We start from the raw sequence: 20,471 nt of genomic DNA, 5'->3' as shown, positions 1-20,471 counted from the left end.
TAGGTGGGAGAAGGCGATCTGCCAGGTATCGAGGTCCCAAACCATTTAGGGCTTTATATGTCATCATCAGAACTTTGAAATCAGTGCGGAAATGAATGGGCAACCAATGCAGAGCAGTCAGGGTGGGGGAGATATGCTGATATTTTCTCACCCCACTAAGGAGCCTGGCTGCCACATTTTGCACCATTTGAAGTTTCCACATCAATCCCAAAGGCAGCCCCACGTAGAGTGCATTACAGTTTCCATTGCAGAAGGTAAGTGAACACCCTGAGGTACTTGGAGGGTGAGAAGATTACTTCTTATTGCCTGCCAGCATTGTAATAGAGTGATAGGGAGCATCCCTCAGTCCATGCAGCATCTCCCTCATCAAGCAGTGGCCAATGCAAATGGATCAAAACAATTTTGCACCCCTCAGATTGCCTTTATAGTGCACAGGCAACAAGAAGCTCAGTTCGCCATATCAGCATGGCTATCGGTTGAAGGAGTGTAGCTCATCCAGAGGAAAATCATATGCTGTGAGCCAAAATTTAATGGTGATCCCATTTACCTGTATAGGTGTCTAAACTGAATTGCAGTGAACCATGGATTTCCTCCATATTTTTAAAAACACCTATTGTTTCTGGATAAACAGGTCTACAGGAGCACTAATTTGAATCAGGTGGAAAAAGAGAGTTTTGTGGTAAAGAGGGACATGACAAGGCTAGAAGGGGGGGAAATAGACTGAAGGACATGTAAAACAAAGGAGCAGTTGCATTTGGTAATATTTGTTGTTTTATATGGAGCTCTTTTTGTAAAATGGGTAATAGGGTGGCCATAGGTAAAACTGCAGCCAACAAATAAGGTGTATTGTTTCTTTGGTGACAGAAGTAACAGCAGCATCAGCAACAACAACAGAACCAGTGACATCTTGAGTTTTTTCCACTGAGAATCAGTAAATAGCACATGCACTTCATGGAAAGACTGCTTACCCAGTGCTGTGACTGCCAAACAGAAGAGATGCAAGTTATCTTATCACCAGAGGCAAGAAGTTAAGTAGTCTCCTCCATATTGCGTGGGAGCAATGGCACCACTCCATCTGCCATTACATACAGCAACATTCATGCTTCCCTGCCAGCAAAGGAAGGGGGGGGGGGCTGACTGCCTTGGCACAAAGGGCATGGCGGTGACAACAGCAGCCGTCACAGCAACAATGGTGGAAGCAGAAGAAAGAGAAAGAGAGGAGCAGCGGTGGAGGGTTGGCATCCTTGTGTGCCAACAAAAACCACAAGGAGGAGGAGCATGCACTGCTGCCATCTTCCTGCACTCCACAGCAGCTGTCTGGAGCAGCTGCTTCAGGGAATCAACTATTCGAACAATCCTTGGTTTTCTTAGGGGTCTTTGGATCCTGTGCGCTGTTACCTGGAGGTCACTGGCACAGCAGTTGCTTTGCTATCTGAGGTAGTTTCCTCACTAGCGAATGGTTTGGCCAACCCTACTGCAAAGGCATATAGTAATTCACTGTTACTACTTTGGGGATATACTAGGTTGCCATATTTTTCCTGCAACACAAAACCAAAGTGTGCAGTTTATCATAGGATTGCTATAAAAGTAAGATATTTGTGTCTGAAGGGCTGTGCCTATTTTCTTTTTTTCTATCGTGCATGACACCCATTACCCCCAATTGCATAGCATTGCTTATTTTCTTAAAATGAGAGATAGCGTGTGTGTTTGTGTGTGTGTGTGCAAAATCTCCCCCAGTAAGCCAACAGAATTAGTAAGTCCAGAAATTTATTTTTACTGTTATAAGTTTCAATAGTAGTTTTCTTTTATGAGTAAACTTACATTTTTCTCAGGCTTGTCAGGCTTACTGAAAGCAACTGAAAAAAACACACACAATGTTTTCAGATAACCCTGTGGCCTTATTTGACATGCTTTCTACACCTCCAGAAAGCAACCAACAATAGCTGAAGACGAGGCGACTTGCATGATTTAATACTGAAGTATAATATTCATTTATTTAAAACATTTTATCCCACTTTTCTCCTTAAATGGACCCAAGGCAGCTTACATCATTAAAAGAACAATATTTAAAAACAAAAACAGTAAGTGTACAAATATTAAAAAAGAATTAAACAACTATATTAAAATGGTAATTAAAATTAATACTAAAAACACATTTAAAAGCAACAGAACACATCAATCTAGTTTAAAAAACCTCTCTCAGACTGCCACTCACTAAGGGAAAGTCTGTCTGAAGAGAAAGATCTTTGTTTGTGGAAAGACAACAAAGATGGAGTCAGCCTGGCTTCCTGTGGGAGGGAATTTCAGAGTCTGGCGGCAGAAACAGAGAAGGTCCTCTCTTTTGTCCCTACCAAGAGAGCCTGTGACACTGAGAGAAAAGTCTTAATGCTCAGGAAGGCTCATAGAAGGAGATGCGGTTGTTACAGGTGATAGGGAACAGGGTTGAACCAATTTTCATGTCCTTAATTTTGTCCTTTCTTGTCTAACTCACATGAACCAGATCTGTGCAATTAGGAGCACTTCCACGGGCCTCACCCCAAGTCACCTGGCTTACTTGTTGGCTTCCTCACATGCACAGACATGTGCACGAAAAGCTTATACTTGTATGCATCCCTGGAAAGTAGAACTGGGGTGGGTCTTAATGGCTAATGATGGTCACCCCAGAGCAGCAGTTTCCAATTTTGGATAACCCAAAGGTTTTTGGACTGCAACTCCCAGAAGACTTCACCACTAGCTGTGCTGGGCAGGATTTCTGGGAGTTGCAGTTCAAGAACACCTGGGTTACCCAACATTGAGAACCACTGATCTAGAGCATTAAATTGAGGTGATGGAGGCACTAAGCTAAGCTCACTTTCCCTGTTTATTTTAAATGTACTGCCAGTAGTGAGCTACCAAAAGACAAGGATTTTTACAAACCAAAAAAATATCAAAAGCAAAGGCTGTGATAGTTTTGCTGTGCTGCATAGTGGGCCTACTCAGAATGTGGCCTTTCGAGCTGTAGATTGTGTGAACAGTTTCCCAGAGGCTAAGAAAGCAAGGATAGAGGCCATGTAATTTTTGATGGCTAGTCATTGTCTGGGAGCTTCCCACACTGACATCTCTGAAATCACACTGCACCTTTTTCATATATCTCACTGGGGGGGGGGGGGAAGCTTGGTAGGAGCACAGCCTATACTCCCACTATTTCATATGGCAAAGTCTGTAGTGTCGCAAAATTGCAGGGCTGTCTTGAAAGAGAGCAGCAATAGGGGCAATTGCCCTAGGACTCCCCATGACAAACTCAATTCCTCCTTGCCTCGGTTCTTGAGTTTACCTTTGGTACCTGCCCTGATCCTACACATTGGTTACCAGAGTTCTTTGACCGCTCTTGCTTATGCTGTTCTTGGGAATTTTCTGAATATTTAGCCAGGTTGTGTAGCCTTCAGCAGGCTGCTCAGTCCCAGGGTGCCCCCAGAAAAAGGGACAGGTAAACCACTTTTGAGTACTCTGTATCTAAAAAAAAACCCTGGAAAGAGTTGTCATAAATTGAAATTGGACTGATGGCATATTGCTGTTGTTGTTTACAGAAGAAGAGAGGTTCCACCACTCTGGATACAGCATGACTAGATAGGCGGGATATAAATAAAATAAATAAATAAATAAATAGACTAAGAAATTATCTTCTGAAACGAAATGGCTTTGCACATATTACATTTTAGGCTCCATTATACAGTGTAGGATATTCTGTATTTTTGCAAAGCCAACTTTAAGCCTGGGAATATGTCTACTTTCAGTCAAGGTAAATGCCATAATATCCTTTTAAAAATAAAATGTGTTTTCAGAAGTAACACAGCTTAAAAATTACATATCTGAATGCAATATTCAGCCACCATAAATAATGGTAAGGGATCAGATTTGGTAACAACAGGAAATTAAGTGAATCAGATTTGGTAACAACAGGAAATTAAGTGAATGTCATGGTGTTCTCTCCTTCATGGATTGCTGCCTTGTCGTGGCGAAGGGGCTTGAGTAACTCAGAGAAGCTATGGGCTATGCCGTGCAGGGACACCCAAGATGGACAGGACATAGTGGAGAGTTCCGACTAAACGCAATCCACCTGGAGTAGGAAATGGCAAGCCACTCCAGTATCTTTGCCAAGAACGCCCCATGATCAGAAACAAAAGGCTAAAAGATATGACGCTGGAAGATGGGCCCCTCAGGTCGGAAGGCGTCCAACATGCTACTGAGGAAGAGCGGAGGACAAGTACAAGTAGCTCCAGAGCTAATGAAGTGGTTGGGCCAAAGCCGAAAGGACGCTCAGCTGTGGACGTGCCTGGAAGTGAAAGGAAAATCCAATGCTGCAAAGAAAAATACTGCATAGGAACCTGGAATGTAAGATCTATGAACCTTGGGAAGCTGGAGGTGGTCAAACAGGAGATGGCAAGAATAAACATCGACATCCTGGGCATCAGTGAACTAAAATGGACAGGAATGGGCGAATTCAGCTCAGATGATTATCATATCTACTATTGTGGGCAAGAATCCCGTAGAAGGAATGGAGTAGCCCTCATAGTCAACAAAAGAGTGGGAAAAGCTGTAATGGGATACAATCTCAAAAATGAGAGAATGATGTCAATACGAATCCAAGGCAGACCATTCAACATCACAATAATCCAAGTTTATGCACCAACCAGCATTGCTGAGGAGACTGAAATTGAACAATTCTATGAAGATTTACAACACCTTCTAGAACTGACACCAAAGAAAGATGTTCTTCTCATTCTAGGGAACTGGAATGCTAAAGTAGGGAGCCAAGAGATAAAAGGAACAACAGGGAAGTTTGGCCTTGGAGTTCAGAACGAAGCAGGACAAAGGCTAATAGAGTTTTGTCAAGAGAATAAGCTGGTCATCACAAACACTCTTTTCCAACAACACAAGAGGCGACTCTATACATGGAAATCACCAGATGGGCAATATCGAAATCAGATTGATTATATTCTCTGCAGCCAAAGATGGAGAAGCTCTATACAGTCAGCAAAAACAAGACCCGGAGCTGACTGCGGTTCTGATCATCAGCTTCTCATAGCAAAATTCAAGCTTAGACTGAAGAGATTAGGAAAAACCACTGGGCCACTCAGGTATAATCTAAACCAAATCCCTTATGAATACACAGTGGAAGTAAAGAACAGATTTAAGGAACTAGATTTGGTGGACAGAGTGCCTGAAGAACTTTGGATAGAGGCTCGTAACATTGTCCAGGAGGCAGCAACGAAAACCATCCCAAAGAAAAGGAAATGCAAGAAAGCAAAGTGGCTGTCCAACGAGGCCTTAGAAATAGCAGAGAGGAGAAGGGAAGCAAAATGCAAGGGAGATAGGGAAAGTTACAGAAACTTGAATGCAGACTTCCAAAGAATAGCAAGGAGAGACAAGAGGGCCTTCTTAAATGAACAATGCAAAGAAATAGAGGAAGATAACAGAAAAGGAAAGACTAGAGATCTGTTCAGGAAAATTGGACATATTAGAGGAACATTTTGCGCAAAGATGAACATGATAAAAGACAAAAATGGAAGGGACCTAACAGAAGCAGAAGACGTCAAGAAGAGGTGGCAAGAATACACAGAGGAATTATATCAGAAAGATTTGGATATCCCGGACAACCCAGACAATGTAGTTGCTGACCTTGAGCCAGACATCCTGGAGAGCGAAGTCAAGTGGGCCTTAGAAAGCCTGGCTAACAACAAGGCCAGTGGAGGTGATGGTATTCCAGTTGAACTATTTAAAATCTTGAAAGATGATGCTGTTAAGGTGCTACATTCAATATGCCAGCAAGTTTGGAAAACTCAACAGTGGCCAGAGGATTGGAAAAGATCAGTCTACATCCCAATCCCAAAGAAAGGCAGTGCCAAAGAATGCTCCAACTACCGTACAATTGCACTCATTTCGCACGCTAGCAAGGTTATGCTCAAAATCCTACAAGGTAGGCTTCAGCAGTATGTGGACCGAGAACTCCCAGAAGTACAAGCTGGATTCCGAAGAGGCAGAGGAACTCGAGACCAAATTGCTAACTTGCGCTGGATTATGGAGAAAGCCAGAGAGTTCCAGAAAAATATCTACTTCTGCTTCATTGACTATGCGAAAGCCTTTGACTGTGTGGACCACAGCAAACTATGGCAAGTTCTTAAAGAAATGGGAGTGCCTGACCACTTTATCTGTCTCCTGAGAAACCTATATGTGGGACAGGAAGCAACAGTTAGAACTGGTCATGGAACAACTGAGTGGTTCAAAATTGGGAAAGGAGTACGGCAAGGCTGTATATTATCCCCCAGCTTGTTTAACTTATATGCAGAATACATCATGCGGAAGGCTGGACTGGAAGAAACCCAAGCCGGAATTAAGATTGCCGGAAGAAATATCAACAACCTCCGATACGCAGATGATACCACTCTGATGGCAGAAAGTGAGGAGGAATTAAAGAACCTTGTAATGAGAGTGAAAGAGGAGAGTGCAAAAAACGGTCTGAAACTCAACATCAAAAAAACTAAGATCATGGCCACTGGTCCCATCACCTCCTGGGAAATAGAAGGGGAAGATATGGAGGCCGTGTCAAATTTTATCTTCCTGGGCTCCATGATCACTGCAGATGGAGACAGCAGCCCTGAAATTAAAAGGCGCCTTCTTCTTGGGAGGAAAGCGATGACAAATCTTGACAGCATCTTGAAAAGCAGAGACATCACCTTGCCAACAAAAGTCCGAATAGTCAAAGCTATGGTTTTTCCTGTCGTGATGTATTGAAGTGAGAGCTGGACCATAAAGAAAGCTGACTGCCGAAGAATTGATGCCTTTGAATTGTGGTGCTGGAGGAGACTCTTGAGAATCCCCTGGACTGCAAGGAGAACAAACCTATCAGTTCTAAAGGAAATCAACCCTGAATGCTCACTTGAAGGACAGATTCTGAAGCTGAGGCTCCAGTACTTTGGCCATCTCATGAGAAGAAAAGAGTCCTTGGAAAAAACCTTGATGTTAGGAAGGTGTGATGGCAAGAGGAGAAGGGGACGACCGAGGATGAGATGGCTGGACAGTGTCTGCGAAGCAACCAACATGAACCTGACACAACTCCGGGAGGCAGTAGAAGACAGGAGGGCCTGGCGTGCTCTGGTCCATGGGGTCACGAAGAGTCGGACACGACTAAACGACTAAACACATGGTGTTCTTGCATTGCAGATTTGGACCAATGATTTGCTATGCATCAAATATTGTGCATTCAATATGAAAATACTTCTGATGGCAACTCTGATTCAATTTGCTTCCCACGTATCTCACTCATTAAACATTCCCTAAACAAGTTTCTATAAAACAAAAAATTATTAAATATTCTGGTGCCTCCCCTCTCATCCTGCTATGAACTTGGAAAATCACATCATCATCATACTGCAGAGATGGAAGGGACCCTGTGAATTATCAAGCCCAGCCCCTGCCAAGGAGGCACAGTGGGGAATCAAACTTCCAATCTCTAGCTCTATAGACAGATTCCTAAACTACTGAACTATGCAGCAGTCTTGATGGCAGTATCTAGCCTATCATCACAGTGAGCTTTATGACTGAGTGGGAACCAGGTTTCACTGGTCCATGTGCGTCACTAGTAAAACTGCTAAGTCAATATATTTCAACTACTGGGAAGGAATCCAAACACAAAAATTATCCACTGAGGTGTTTCTGAAGACACCGTCCCTCCCAAAAAAAGCCACACAACTTGCAAATACAGTATATTCAGTGTTTATACCTGTTTACAGATTAATAAAATTGTAGACCTGGGAGCGCTCTTAAAGATCCTATAATCTAACCCTTGCTGAAGCAGGATTAGGCATCCTTCAGTCTCAAGAGACTATGGTAACATGCTCTGTAAGGAGGACTTGGAACAGCATCTAGTGTGGCTGAGAAGGCAAATTCGAGAGTGGCAATCCCTTCTAAGAACAAATACAATCTGTCTCCTGTCCAGCTCCCTGATTTTACTGGTTTCGGGACTACCTCTTTGCCTCAGCCTGCAGGACAAGTGTATTTTCAAAATGGGAGAGACCATGATGTACCGCCTGCCTCCAGGCTGAAGGCTCAGATGTCAGAGTTTCCCATATGTTGAGGTCCATTCCTAAGGCCTTCAGATCCTGCTTGCAGATATCCTTGTATAACAGCTGTGGTCTCCCTCGGGGGTGATTTCCCAGCACTAATTCTCCATACAGGAGTTTTTTGGAATCCGACCATCAACCATTCTCACGACATGCCCAAGCCAATGTAGACATCACTGTTTCAGTAATGTATACATGCTACAAAATCCAGCTCGGACTACTCTATTTGGAACTCTGTCCTGCCAGGTGACACCAAAATGCGTCGGAGGCAATGCATATGGAAGGTGTTCAACTTCCTCTCCTGCTGTGCACAAAGGATCCAGGACTCACTGCAATACAGGAGTGTGCTCAGGACACAGGCTCTATAGACCTCGATCTTGGTATATGCCGTCAGCTTCTTATCAAGCCATACTTTTACTGCTGAAGCAGGAAAATAATGCAGTAATGCAGCATAACCTGTATAGTAATATAAACCACACAAACACACACACACACACACACATCCCACACACATGCTCTTAGCACTCTTTGAAATGCTAAGAGAAGTCATGTCTTTCAGACCTGTTAAGATTAAGAACATGCCTTCTTCCTTTTTCCCCACTACCTACCTTTTCTCACTTGTTCAATCTCTTTCTGTGCTCTCTGCATACAAAGAGAGAAGGTGGGAGTGGGGTGGAGAGGCCAACCCCAGAAAATGACACCCTCAGTGGCAAGAACACTCTTACGTCCAATCATTGTTCTGCCCACTTCCAAGCTTTCTTCGGTTTCCAATGGCAACCACAAGCTCTCTCAGACTATGTAAAGCAGTATTTCCCCCATCCTCTTCTTTCTTTGTGGTTTGTTTGTTTGTTCTGCAAACTGTTCTCTAAAATCTTTGCCTTACTTTAGCAGTAAACCATCTGAAGTGGCAAAAATTTAGAGATAGTGCATAATAAATGACAAAATTCATGGGCCTTCCTCTCAATATTCTCCAGTGAGAGACTATTCTAAACTAACCCGCCATATTTCACAAATGGAGAACAGAGACACCAGCCATATGGAACCATTAGCTGGGCCCTATGCCTATTTACTCAGAAGCAGTGTCTAAGCACCATTTGTCTGTCTCTTCATTCCTTCCACCCCATGAAAGGTCGTGTCTGTTTAAAAAAATGGAGGACTGATTAGCATTTTTTAGCTTATTTAGGTCCCTTTCTTTAAGCTCATTGTATTTGTGGCTGCTTAATAAATTTGTATTTATAGGCAGACATGGCAGTATGGCATCTATGCACATACATCAGTGACAAATGATATTAGACACCGCTCTCTCTCCCTTGCAATTTATCTTGGCCTTTTCACTCCCACATGGACATCATCTTGTCTTCAAGACAAAACAAAAAATATATTATTTATTCTCACTGTGCCTTTTTTACAACAGCTTTAGAACAAATTCTGTTGTCTCCACTGGCTACGAGAAAACACTGAAATCCTGGTTTGTTCTACAATGGAGATAGTGGGGAACCATTTCATGGTGGGTAGGCAAGTTAGAGTCACTCTCTGGGAACTAGATGGCAACATGAGTTGTACCACCTGGTATTTTCCTATTTATCTGAGAATGTCTGGCTTTACTTACCTTTACTTAAGGGTTTAGAAGGGCACAGCATTCAGAAGATTAAAATATGCATTGTGGATAATTCAGCATTAGAAGAGAAAATCCCCCCAGTGCATACTGTGTACAATGGTAAGGAAACAAGCCTTTCTTGCCTACTATATTTTGCAAATTCACTTGCCTTGTTTTGTTATTGATCTTTGGTTTGTATGCTTGATCTTCATTTGCAAGTAATTTCTTGGAGCAAAAAATCTTCTTGAATCATATGTCTGAAACACAAATAAGCATGAATTCTGGTCAGATGGTGAGTTCCTGGAAACACTGGCTGAAAGTGTTTAGCTCCCCTACCCCTTTTACCCAAAAGATGAAGTGGATATTATTATTCAAAAACTGTCAAATCAAAAACAGTCAATCAAAATTATAAAAATATTGACTGGTATATATAATGGATACAAGTTTAAACCAAAAATTTAAGTATCTGTTAAGTATCAATGTAGCATATACATTTTTTGTAGCTCTGATGGTGTTATTTCTGGAATCTGCCACTGATTATAATATTATGGACCGCTGAGGTTCCATCCATGACCTAGATATGCTTTCATTCATAACCTAGATACTTCAATTGCCAGGTCTATTTTGTTAATTTTTCCAATACTTTTTCTTCAACTCTGGCATCTCCTGGAATTGCAATGTCAATGATCCAGACATTTCTTCTATTACTCTTATGTCTGGAGTATTATGTTCAAGGTGTCTATCAGTTTAGATCCGGAAATCCCACAAGATCTTGAGTTAGTTATTTTCTGACACCTTCTCTATCTGATGTTCTCATGGGTTTTTGGAGACTTGCAAGTATATTTTTTTGCAAAATGATCAGTGCACTAATTTGGCACTTTATCATGTCTAATTTTGTAATCTCTTTGCTCAATCTTTGGACATTCACAGATGAGGTGTGAAACAGGTTCATCTTTTTCTTGGCAGAGTTGACATTTGCTGTTACCACTAATTCCTTGAATCTTAACTTTCAAAACATTAGTTTGGAATGGTTGTTCTTGTGCAGCAAAAATCAAGCCTTCAGTTTCTTTCTTAATGGTCCCCAGTTTTAGCCATGCTCATGTTGAATTATTCTCATGCTTTCCATCATGAGAATGGAAATTTGGAGATTTTGGAATTTTGGAGAATTTCCAATATTTTTCAGGCATTGTCCATGTAGTGGTTTATTTTTCCAACTGTTTAATTCATTTTCAAATTGTTGTTTCTCATGTTGAGCCTTTGTTTCTGTTGTTTTCAAAATGTTCTCGATTTTCATCACCCTTAGTAATATTTTTCTGCTTGTACTAATATAATCATTTAGGCTTCTTTCTTCTACTACTACCTGCTATATTTACAGTAATTCACAGCCTCCAATTATTCATGGTAAATATAATCTGTCCACATCACTTTTTGGATGTAGGGCATGATGCAATTTAATTCTTCCAATTCATTTTGGGTCCAATCTATTATTCTAGCTGGGCATCTAATTACAGGAATTGTCTATGTGTTTATGGCTTTGATTGTATTTCCAACATTTAATTTTGATTTTAAGATTCTCTACAGTCTTTTGATATATTAACTTTGTGTTTGATATTTAACTTTTGTGTGCAGGATGCTATATGCTTCTAATATTCTGAGGTATTTATAATTTTTATCACTTGATAGTAATTTTATATCACATTTTTAACTCTACCCCATATAGTTTTTGAATCTTGCCACATTGCATAGACAAAGCTGCACATTCATCAATTACGAACTTCATTTGAATAACTTCACTAAATATTTGCACTGTATTTCCATGATTCTATCAAGAGATGAAGTGGACAGATATGGGGATTTCATATTTGTAAACAAATGTGAATATCTCCAACTCAATTGGACCTAATGAGCGTCAGGTCCCTGGGACCAGCCTGTCCACTCATGTGTCTTGGTACTGTGAATGTCCTGCTCTTCTCATCAATGGTACCAGGAACTCCACTGTATTCCTGGTTGGCTGGCCACTCCAGGTATGGGGCAGGATGACAAGTTTCCCCACATGGCTGCTGAGTGGCCAGCTGAGCAGGAAGACAGTGGAGCTCCTAGCACCAGTGGCAGGAAGAGCAAGACCTTTTCAGCACTAGGATGCATGAATGGACGGGCCGGTCCCAGGGACCAGAGCCTCATTAGGTCCAGCTGGGTTGGAGATATTCGTATTCATTTACAAATATAAATATTGAATATTTTATTACTATTATTGCTATTATTACTATTATTACTATTACTATTATTACTGTTACTATTACTTAGTTAGGCATCCTTCAGTCTCAAAAGACTATGGTAATGTGCTCTGTACGGGGGACTTGGAACAGCGTCTATTGTGGCTGAGGAGGCCAATTCGAGAGTGACAATCCCTTCCACACTGAAGACAAATCCAATCAGTCCCCTGTCCAGCTCCCTGATTTTACTGGTTTCGGGACTACCTCTTTGCCTCAGCCTGCAGGACAAGTGTATTTTCAAAATGGGAGAGACTATGATGTACCACCTGCCTCCAGGCTGAAAGCTCAGATGTCAGGGTTTCCCATCTGTTGAGATCCATTTCCAAGGCCTTCAGATCCCGCTTGCAGATATCCTTGTATCACAGCTGTTGTTTCCCTCTGAGGCGATTTCCCTGCACTAATTCTCCATACAGGAGTTTTTTTGGAATCTGACCATCACATTGCCCAAGCCAATGTAGACGTCGCTGTTTCAGTAATGTATTCATGTTGAAAATTCCAGCTCGTTCTAGGACTACTCTGTTTGGGACTTTGTCCTGCCAGGTGATACCAAAAATCCGTCGGAGGCAACGCATATGGAACGTGTTCAGCTTCCTCTCCTGCCATGCACAAAGGGTCCAGGACTCACTGCAGTATAGGAGTGTGCTTAGGACACAGGCTCTATAGACCTGGATCTTTGTATGTGTCGTCAGCTTCTTATTGAGCCATACTCTCTTTGTGAGTCTAGAGAACATGGTGGCTGCTTTGCCAATGCGTTTATCCAGCTCGACATGCAGAGAGAGGGTGTCAGAGATGGTTGAGCCAAGGTACACAAAGTCATGAACAACCTCCAATTCTTGTGTAGAGATGGTAATAGAGGGAGGTGAGTCCACGCCCTGGCCCATGACTTGTGTTTTTTTCAGGCTGATTGTTAGTCCAAAGTCTTGGCAGGCCTTGCTGAAACGATTCATGAGTTGTTGGAGGTCTTCAGCAGAGTGGGCAACAATGGCTGCATCATCTGCGAAGAGGAAGTCCCGCATGCATTTCAGTTGGACTTTGGTCTTCGCTCTCAATCTAGAGAGATTGAAGAGCTTTCCGTCTGATCTAGTCCGGAGATAGACACCCTTGGTTGCAGTTCCAAAGGCATGCTTCAGCATGACAGCAAAAAAGATCCCAAAAAGTGTTGGTGCGAGGACACAGCCCTGTTTCACTCCGCTTCAGATGTCAAAGGGGTCTGATGTTGAGCCGTCAAAAACAACAGTGCCTTTCATTCCCTCATGGAAAGATCTGATGATGTTAAGGAGACGAGGTGGACATCCAATCTTGGGAAGTATTTTAAAAAGGCCATCCCTGCTAACGAGAACAAATGCTTTTGTAAGGTCTATGAAGGCCACTAAGAGTGGCTCTTGTTGTTCCCTGCATTTCTCCTGCAGCTGTCGGAGGGAGAAGCAGCAGCAGTAGCAGTAGCAGCAGCAGCAGCAGCAGCAGCAGTAGTAGTAGTAGTAGTAACTGCCTTTTCTCCAATGAAGCTCAAGGCACTGTGCACAGCTTTTTTCTCCAATTTATCCTCGTATCCATTCTGTTAGTAGGCCAGGCTAAGAGAGGGGGACTGTCCTGAGATAATGTAATGAATTTCATTGCTGAGTAGGGATATGAAGCACAGTCAACTGAGATCTAACCCAGTACTCTAACCATAGTGTGTTATGCAGTGCAGAAATTGAGACCTATGGGTCACTAAATTTTAAATATCCAAAGCCTGAAAAAGTGATGTCAGCCACATATATGACTTCATGCAAGAGACAACATCATGGTTTGATTCCGCCCCCTCCCCCCCCCCAAAGCATTTGGACAAATAATAAATATTTTTTCCTATTACCTCAGGTTCTACAGAGCTGGACCAGGCCTTCTAATGGTGCAAATAAGCTCCAGATGAATAACCTGGAACCCAGGAAAAGCCTCTTCCTTGTTGTCCCACACAAACAAGCTGTAAATTTGTAGGCTTTCTGCTTTTCAGGAGAACCCCAATCTTGAAGAATACTCTTATATACAAGGAGAACTGTTACCTCTGCCACCTAATGACTGCAAGGGTCCTGTAGGCTACAGACAGATTTTAGTATACTGTATTTAAATGGATTAATCTATTAAAAACAGAACCCAGAGGTGAACGCCCTCACTTTCTACTTAGTATCTACATCAAAGTTCATATTTCTAAATATAATTGTCTTGGCACTATGGGAGAGAATACATTTACTGTATTTATTATTGTAAATATCGGACAGGTTGGGGTTTTTTTTACACTATTGTGAAAGTCTTTGTTATTTAGGTTGGTGTCCTACAAAGATGAAAACAAGTGAAGAATGCATACAATATTCTGAGTTGAATTGAAACAGTCCCAGTTTTTGGTTTTCGCTGCTCATAAGTCAAGATGGTGTCGCTCTTTTCCCTTTCCCATTGTTTAATCAATTACACAAGGAAAATGGGGGATGCTACTCTGTCTCTTAATTCTTGTTATTGTTCAAATATTTGGACAAGGAAGGGGATGGTTGTAAAGAGCAGAACAGAAGGAGGTATTGATGGGAAACTTACTGGAATAGGAAGAAATGCCACAAGCTCTGAAATCTAGATTGTTAAAAGGAAAGGAAAGGGAATAAGCAGAGAGGAAAAATAATTAAGGATGACATTTTAAAAAATAAAATAAATTCTGCTACTGATTGCTCTGTAAGAAAGCAAAGCAAAAGCAAAATGTATTTCTTTCATACCACCCCATAGACCTTAAGGCACTCTCTGGGCAGTTTGAAATAGATTTCTCTCCACATAAGTAAATTAAAAAATATAGTTCTAGAGATAAAATTCAGCACCTACATTCAGCACCAAAGAGCTAACTGCCTATCCACTTCTGGGTGGTTTTTGACAGCAAAATAGCAGTAGTACTAATTTAAAATAATTATCTTTTATTTCAAGCTGAGATAACAAAGTACATAATAAAAACAAAAATCTATTTTGCTTGCAAGAGTATTTAAAAGCCTGGGATTAACTCCAAAGACACAGTTAACACTCCCTGTTATAAGAATATTCCGAACACAGTATATGTGTTCATTAACTTTGAACTGCTTTCTAGTCCATTATTTTATGAACTTCTTTTAGGCCACGGTAAGACAAGTGAAATATCCGCCTTCTTTCTTGCGTCTTCTGCTTCCTCTATAGTCATGTGTTGTGGTCACTGGGCATATCTCCTGTAACAGTGGTTCTTACATTTTTAGCTGTTCCACTTTTGGAAGGTGAATTAGATGAGGTATGTTTGTCTACACCTCTTGTGCAGCACATGTCCCCATCCTTTTGTTGTGCCTTTCTCTGCCCCCTCCCTTTTTAAAATTTGTGTGGATGCATCGTTGTGTTGGCAAAATGCCCTTGCTGGCCACAAAATGATCTGGGCCATTTCTTCCTATTTCCGTGGTTCACTATTCTCTATGGAGGAGAACCCACAGCACACTACAATGGAAGTCAAAAGACAGTAGGGGACTGATGTTCCATATTTGACAGAAATATACCAACACACTGACATTCCCATTTGAAAATAAATTTAAAAAGAATTAAGTGAGTTGAATGGGTACAGTGGATGAGGGAGGTGGGACTTCATGCCAGATGCATAGGAAATAAATTAGTTTTGGAGTAAACACTCAATGGGATGTTGGTTGCAATGAGAGAATGAGGCATTTGTATTTGTATATGAATACGAATACAGTGGTGCCTCGCTTAGCGAGTGCACCGTACAACGACGAATCCGTATAGCGATCCCCTTTTTCGGGATCGCTATACGGAGCACCCAATCGCCGCACCTCGCTTTGCGACGATTGGGCCTCCCGCGGCCATTTTGGAGCCGCCGATCAGCTGATCGGCGGCTCCAAAATGGGTGCGGGAGGACCCGAAATGGCCCCGCGCTGTGTTTTCGCGCCCTCGGCAAGCGAGGGGAGGGCACGAAAACGCGGCGCGGGGCCATTTCGGGTCCGTTTTGAAGCCGCAAAACAGCTGTTTTGCGGCTTCAAAACGGCCGCGGACGACCCGAAATGGCCCCGCGCCGCATTTTCGCGCCCTCCCCTCGCTTGCCAAGGGCGCAAAAACGCCGCGCGGGGCCATTTCGGGTCCGTTTTGAAGCCGCAAAACAGCTGTTTTGCGGCTTCAAAACGACCCGAAATGGCCCCCCGCGGCGTTTTCGCGCCCTCGGCAAGCGAGGGGAGGGCGCGAAAATGGCTGCCCGGGGCCAGGAAACTTCTCTAAGTGGGAAGTTTAGGGCCGATTTGGAACACATTAAATGAAGTTTAATGCGTTCCAATGGCTTTTTACTTCCCGCTTAGCGAAGATTTCGTATAGCGAAGGTTAATCCGGAACGGATTAACCTCGCTATACGGGGCACCACTGTATCCTCGTGCAGCTGGAGTCACATGTCCAGTGGCACTGGCCGCTCTCTTCATTCCAATTGCTCTAGAGCACCACTCGGCTAGCCACGCAGCAGCTTAGCAGGGAGACTCATTCTCCCTCCCTCTGCCAGGAGTGGCTAAATGAATGGGAAGGATGAGTGGGGCCAGCAGCAGAGGTGGTATGAATGGACGGTCTGGCCCCAGGGGCTAGAACCTCCTTAACTCCAGCTGTGCAAGGATATTTGTATTTGTATACAAATACGAATACCCCATCTCTAGTTGTAATGCATGATGGAATGTAAAACAAATATAATAGCCTCCCAGTGGGCTGGATTTGATGCGGAGATAACATGTAACAAAAGAATCAATAATGGCCTTTTGTTGTCTGAAAACACCACCCCCAAAGGGTCAAAATTCAAGAGGAGTAACTCAGAAACATTTTGCTGGTGTGACCTCAGCCTTAGTCAGAATGAATTACTCTATGAAAGACTTTCCAGATTCTCCTCTAGAAACTTCCAGTTGGCCAGAGAGCACATTGCATTTCTGTGGATAATAGAGGACAGATCATGTGAAGGACTTTGATTCAAAAAGGATTGCAACTCATATATGAATAGAAAATGTCAGAATGTCAGGGAAGTAAAACTGCTAGCAGTAAGCATCTAGTGATAAGTCACAAGTGTGGAGATATCACAAGATGGAGTAGGACTGAGGAGGGAAGGCATGTGTGTGAATTGCTCAGAACTAGAAAGAAAAGATATGATGTATTTCTATGAAAGAGAGTGTTGGATAAACAAAGTGTGCTGCAGTCTACATGTTAACTAGACAGCTGGACTTTATATCTATGGCCAGTATGTGTAACTGGCAACTCCATGTTGTTGTTTAGTTGTTAAGTCGTGTCCGACTCTTCGTGACCCCATGGATCAGAGCACGCCAGGCCCTCCAGTCTTCCACTGCCTCCTGGAGTTGGGTCAAATTCATGTTGGTAGCTTCGATGACACTGTCCAACCATCTCGTCTTCTGTCGTCCCCTCCTCCTCATGCCTTCACACTTTCCCAACATCAGGGTCTTTTCCAGGGGGTCTTCAACTCAATACTGTAGTTATCAGCAATTTGACATGTTGAATTAAGCAATTAAACCTGACAAGATCCTTTAATAAGTGTTAGTTTTATGAAACCAGTTTTCTCATATTAGGGGAGGAAGTCCACTCTCATGTAAATTGTAACCTAAAGTGGTTCTTAAATTAAGATAGTGATATCGTGCTGCCCTTTAAATATTTCATGCACTGCAAGAAAAACAGCAACAACCAATGCCAGAAGAAATACATTTTTGCTGTCTGAGACAAAAAACAAGATCCTCTACATTCTATATACAGCAACTGAATGCCCTGATAACTGAACCTTATTTCCATGCTGGATTCTGAACATCAACCTTTTAGTTTAGAATATGCCATCCTGGGCAGATGACACACACAGCTCTGTCCTTCAAGTGGTTGTTTTGGATTATATCCTATACACCTGATCAGCAGTCGTCTATGTCAACATAAGACAGGATTGTCATTGAATAATGTCAGCGGAAGTATTCTATGCCCATTATGTGTTAAAGTGCCTCTTAAGTTTCTGTAGAAACTCATCGCAATTGGTTTCTAGGCCTCCTGGGTTTTACTTCCCCATAAACTTTGATGCTGATTTACTACTGCTCACTGCAGGACACGTTGGCTGTGATCCCAGCTCTCTGTGTCAAAGAGAGTACTGAGAATACTGAGGGGAAAATTCATAGCACGAGAAAGCTTAGTTCTTCTTATAGGCAATGAAAGCAGAGTGCCCTTTGCCCAGGTACCAAAAGGATTGGCCAGCTTGTACTCCTTTAGCTGTTTCCTTTTAAGTTCAGTTTCAGGAACAATGACCTAAATATTTTAGAATGAGTTTAGGTGGTAGGAAACTAGAAGGTGCAAGCCAAGATTAACAGCAATAAACAGAAGGCATGTACGCCACATTCCAAAAGAATGTCCTTGCACAAAAGTTCAGAACTGGAATTGAGATTCAAATGCGAAGAAGAACATACCCTTGAAGGGATAAATCAAACACTTCCACAGTTTAAAAGAGACCTGACAACTATTCTTACACAATAATATCAGGATGTATCAGTTTATGTTTTTACTTAACAATAGAATGCCACACATTTCCTTTTAAGGGGTTCTTATCAATTTAGAATGTGAATGCTACACAAGCAAAGATTTGTCGGTGTGCACGTCCTGTTGTGAGAGGGCCAGGATTGACTGTGACCTCCTGCCAAGTGTTCACTCAGGAATGAATTTGTCTGTTACTGCATAAGGGAGGAGGTCTATTAAAGCGTAGTAGCTATAGAGAGGAAGGGACTGCATGTTGCAAGTGAACAGCTGCTAAAGGAGAGCTAAGCACTTGATAATGCCTCTGTGCCTGGTGTAGAAAAACTAACCAACCTGTATGAAAAGGGAAGCCTTCGCTCCACACCCAGTATAGAAATCTGGCAACCAGATGGAAAAAAATGGCAGAGCTCTTAGTTGGTTAGACTAACGGATCTTGCATTTCAAAATATCTGGAAGACCCCAGTTGCCTGTCTATATCTTAAATGCTGATCATTCTGAAGCTACTCTATCAATCTCTGTGCCATTTCCTTCTCAATACTTGCCATCCATTACAGAATACATTAACATTGTACCTGTAGCCTATGGCAGATCCTAATATAAATACATATCCCTGTTCGTTTATTTTAAGTTGCATACAAGTAAAAATAGCTTCTGAATCAGGCCTCCACAAGATCACTAATGCCATATGCAGCAGTGGTCCCCAACCTTTTCCGAACCGTGGACCAGTTGGGGGATGGTTTCTGTGCGCTGGGGGCATGACAGCGCCCACGCTTGTGGGTGGGTGGGTTGCACTTCTGGATGGGTGGGGCACGCTTGCGCGTATGCACGGAGGGTACACTCGCGCGCATGCATGGATGGGTGGGGCACACTTGTGGGTGGGCAGGGCATGCTTGTGCGCATGCACGGATAGGTGGGGAGCATATGTGCATTTTTGGGGTTCTGTGTAGGATTGTATTAAATTTGACTTTTCTTCTCTGTGTTTTGGTGGTGTTCCAACGCAAACCAAAGAAATGAACATGTGAGTACCAAAACATTTGCAACTGCAACAATTTTCTGCGAGAAGGGTTGCATTTACTGACAGAATTGCAAGGGTGCCAATATTTTTGGCCATGACTATAATTAGCTTAGCTCATATTCAGAAGTTAATTCATTATTACATTCCATGCATTTCCTCCTCGTTTTTAATTATATATCTTCTTTTCTAATCCAAATGCAATCTTAAATGCTTTTTTAAAAGCTATGTCAGTAGCAGATTGCACACCACACACTCATACCAAATAATCAGTTTATCAAATAAATTAATTAATGATTTTCATATTTGTGGCCCACATATGTATGTACAATTTTCAAGCACAAATACACACAAAACACTTTACACAGCACTAGCAATATTACAAACTGACAAAAGTTTTTAAAAGCCCAGTGGAAAGTGAATCTTTACTGCCTGCCTTTTGTCTTTAGCATAAAAGGGCAGAAGCTCCATAATTAGGCACTTTGACCAATAGGGTCCTGCCTTGAGCACCTACCAAGCTAAATTCTTTCGCAGTTGGACTTATAAAAGGCCTCCATTGAAAACTATGTATTACAGGTAATTTCAGACACAATGACAAGTACTTCAATATGCTGATCCGAAACTGCCTAGGACTTTGTAGATCAAAATCAATGCTTTGAAATGTGTTGAGGGACACGTTGGAAGCCAGTGAAGTTGGCCCACACTGGTATTACATGGCCCCCTACAGTAAATTCCTTGAGGCAAAAATGTTGAAACTGAGCCTGTCCTGCTTTGGGCACATCACTGGAAGAAAGAATTTTCTGGAAAAGACAATAATGCTGGAAAAGGCAGAAGGCAGCAGACCAAATAAAAGATAGACTGACTCCCTAAAGCAAACCACAGGCTTGAGTTTATAAGAGCTGAGCAGGGAGGGCAGTTGAGGACAGGACATTTTGGGGATTGTTCATTCATAGGGTTGCTACAAGTTGGAAGCA

At 42.3% G+C, this 20,471-nt stretch overlaps 1 long non-coding RNA gene across 2 annotated transcripts in view; it reads right to left on the bottom strand.

Moving 5' to 3' along the window:
* The window catches only part of LOC140706042 (uncharacterized), a 28,590-nt gene extending 19,773 nt beyond the window's left edge, over positions 1-8,817 (bottom strand). For both annotated transcript variants that reach the window (XR_013542943.1, XR_012085744.2), the window contains exon 1: positions 8,708-8,817. This is a non-coding gene — a long non-coding RNA (uncharacterized LOC140706042). The remainder of the gene's footprint in view (positions 1-8,707) is intronic.
* Between the last annotated feature and the right edge of the window lie 11,654 nt (positions 8,818-20,471).

This window comes from Pogona vitticeps, chromosome 3 (genome assembly GCF_051106095.1).
Source record: "Pogona vitticeps strain Pit_001003342236 chromosome 3, PviZW2.1, whole genome shotgun sequence".
Taxonomy (NCBI): Eukaryota; Metazoa; Chordata; class Lepidosauria; order Squamata; family Agamidae; genus Pogona; species Pogona vitticeps.
This window is presented reverse-complemented; position numbering and strand designations above follow the sequence as displayed.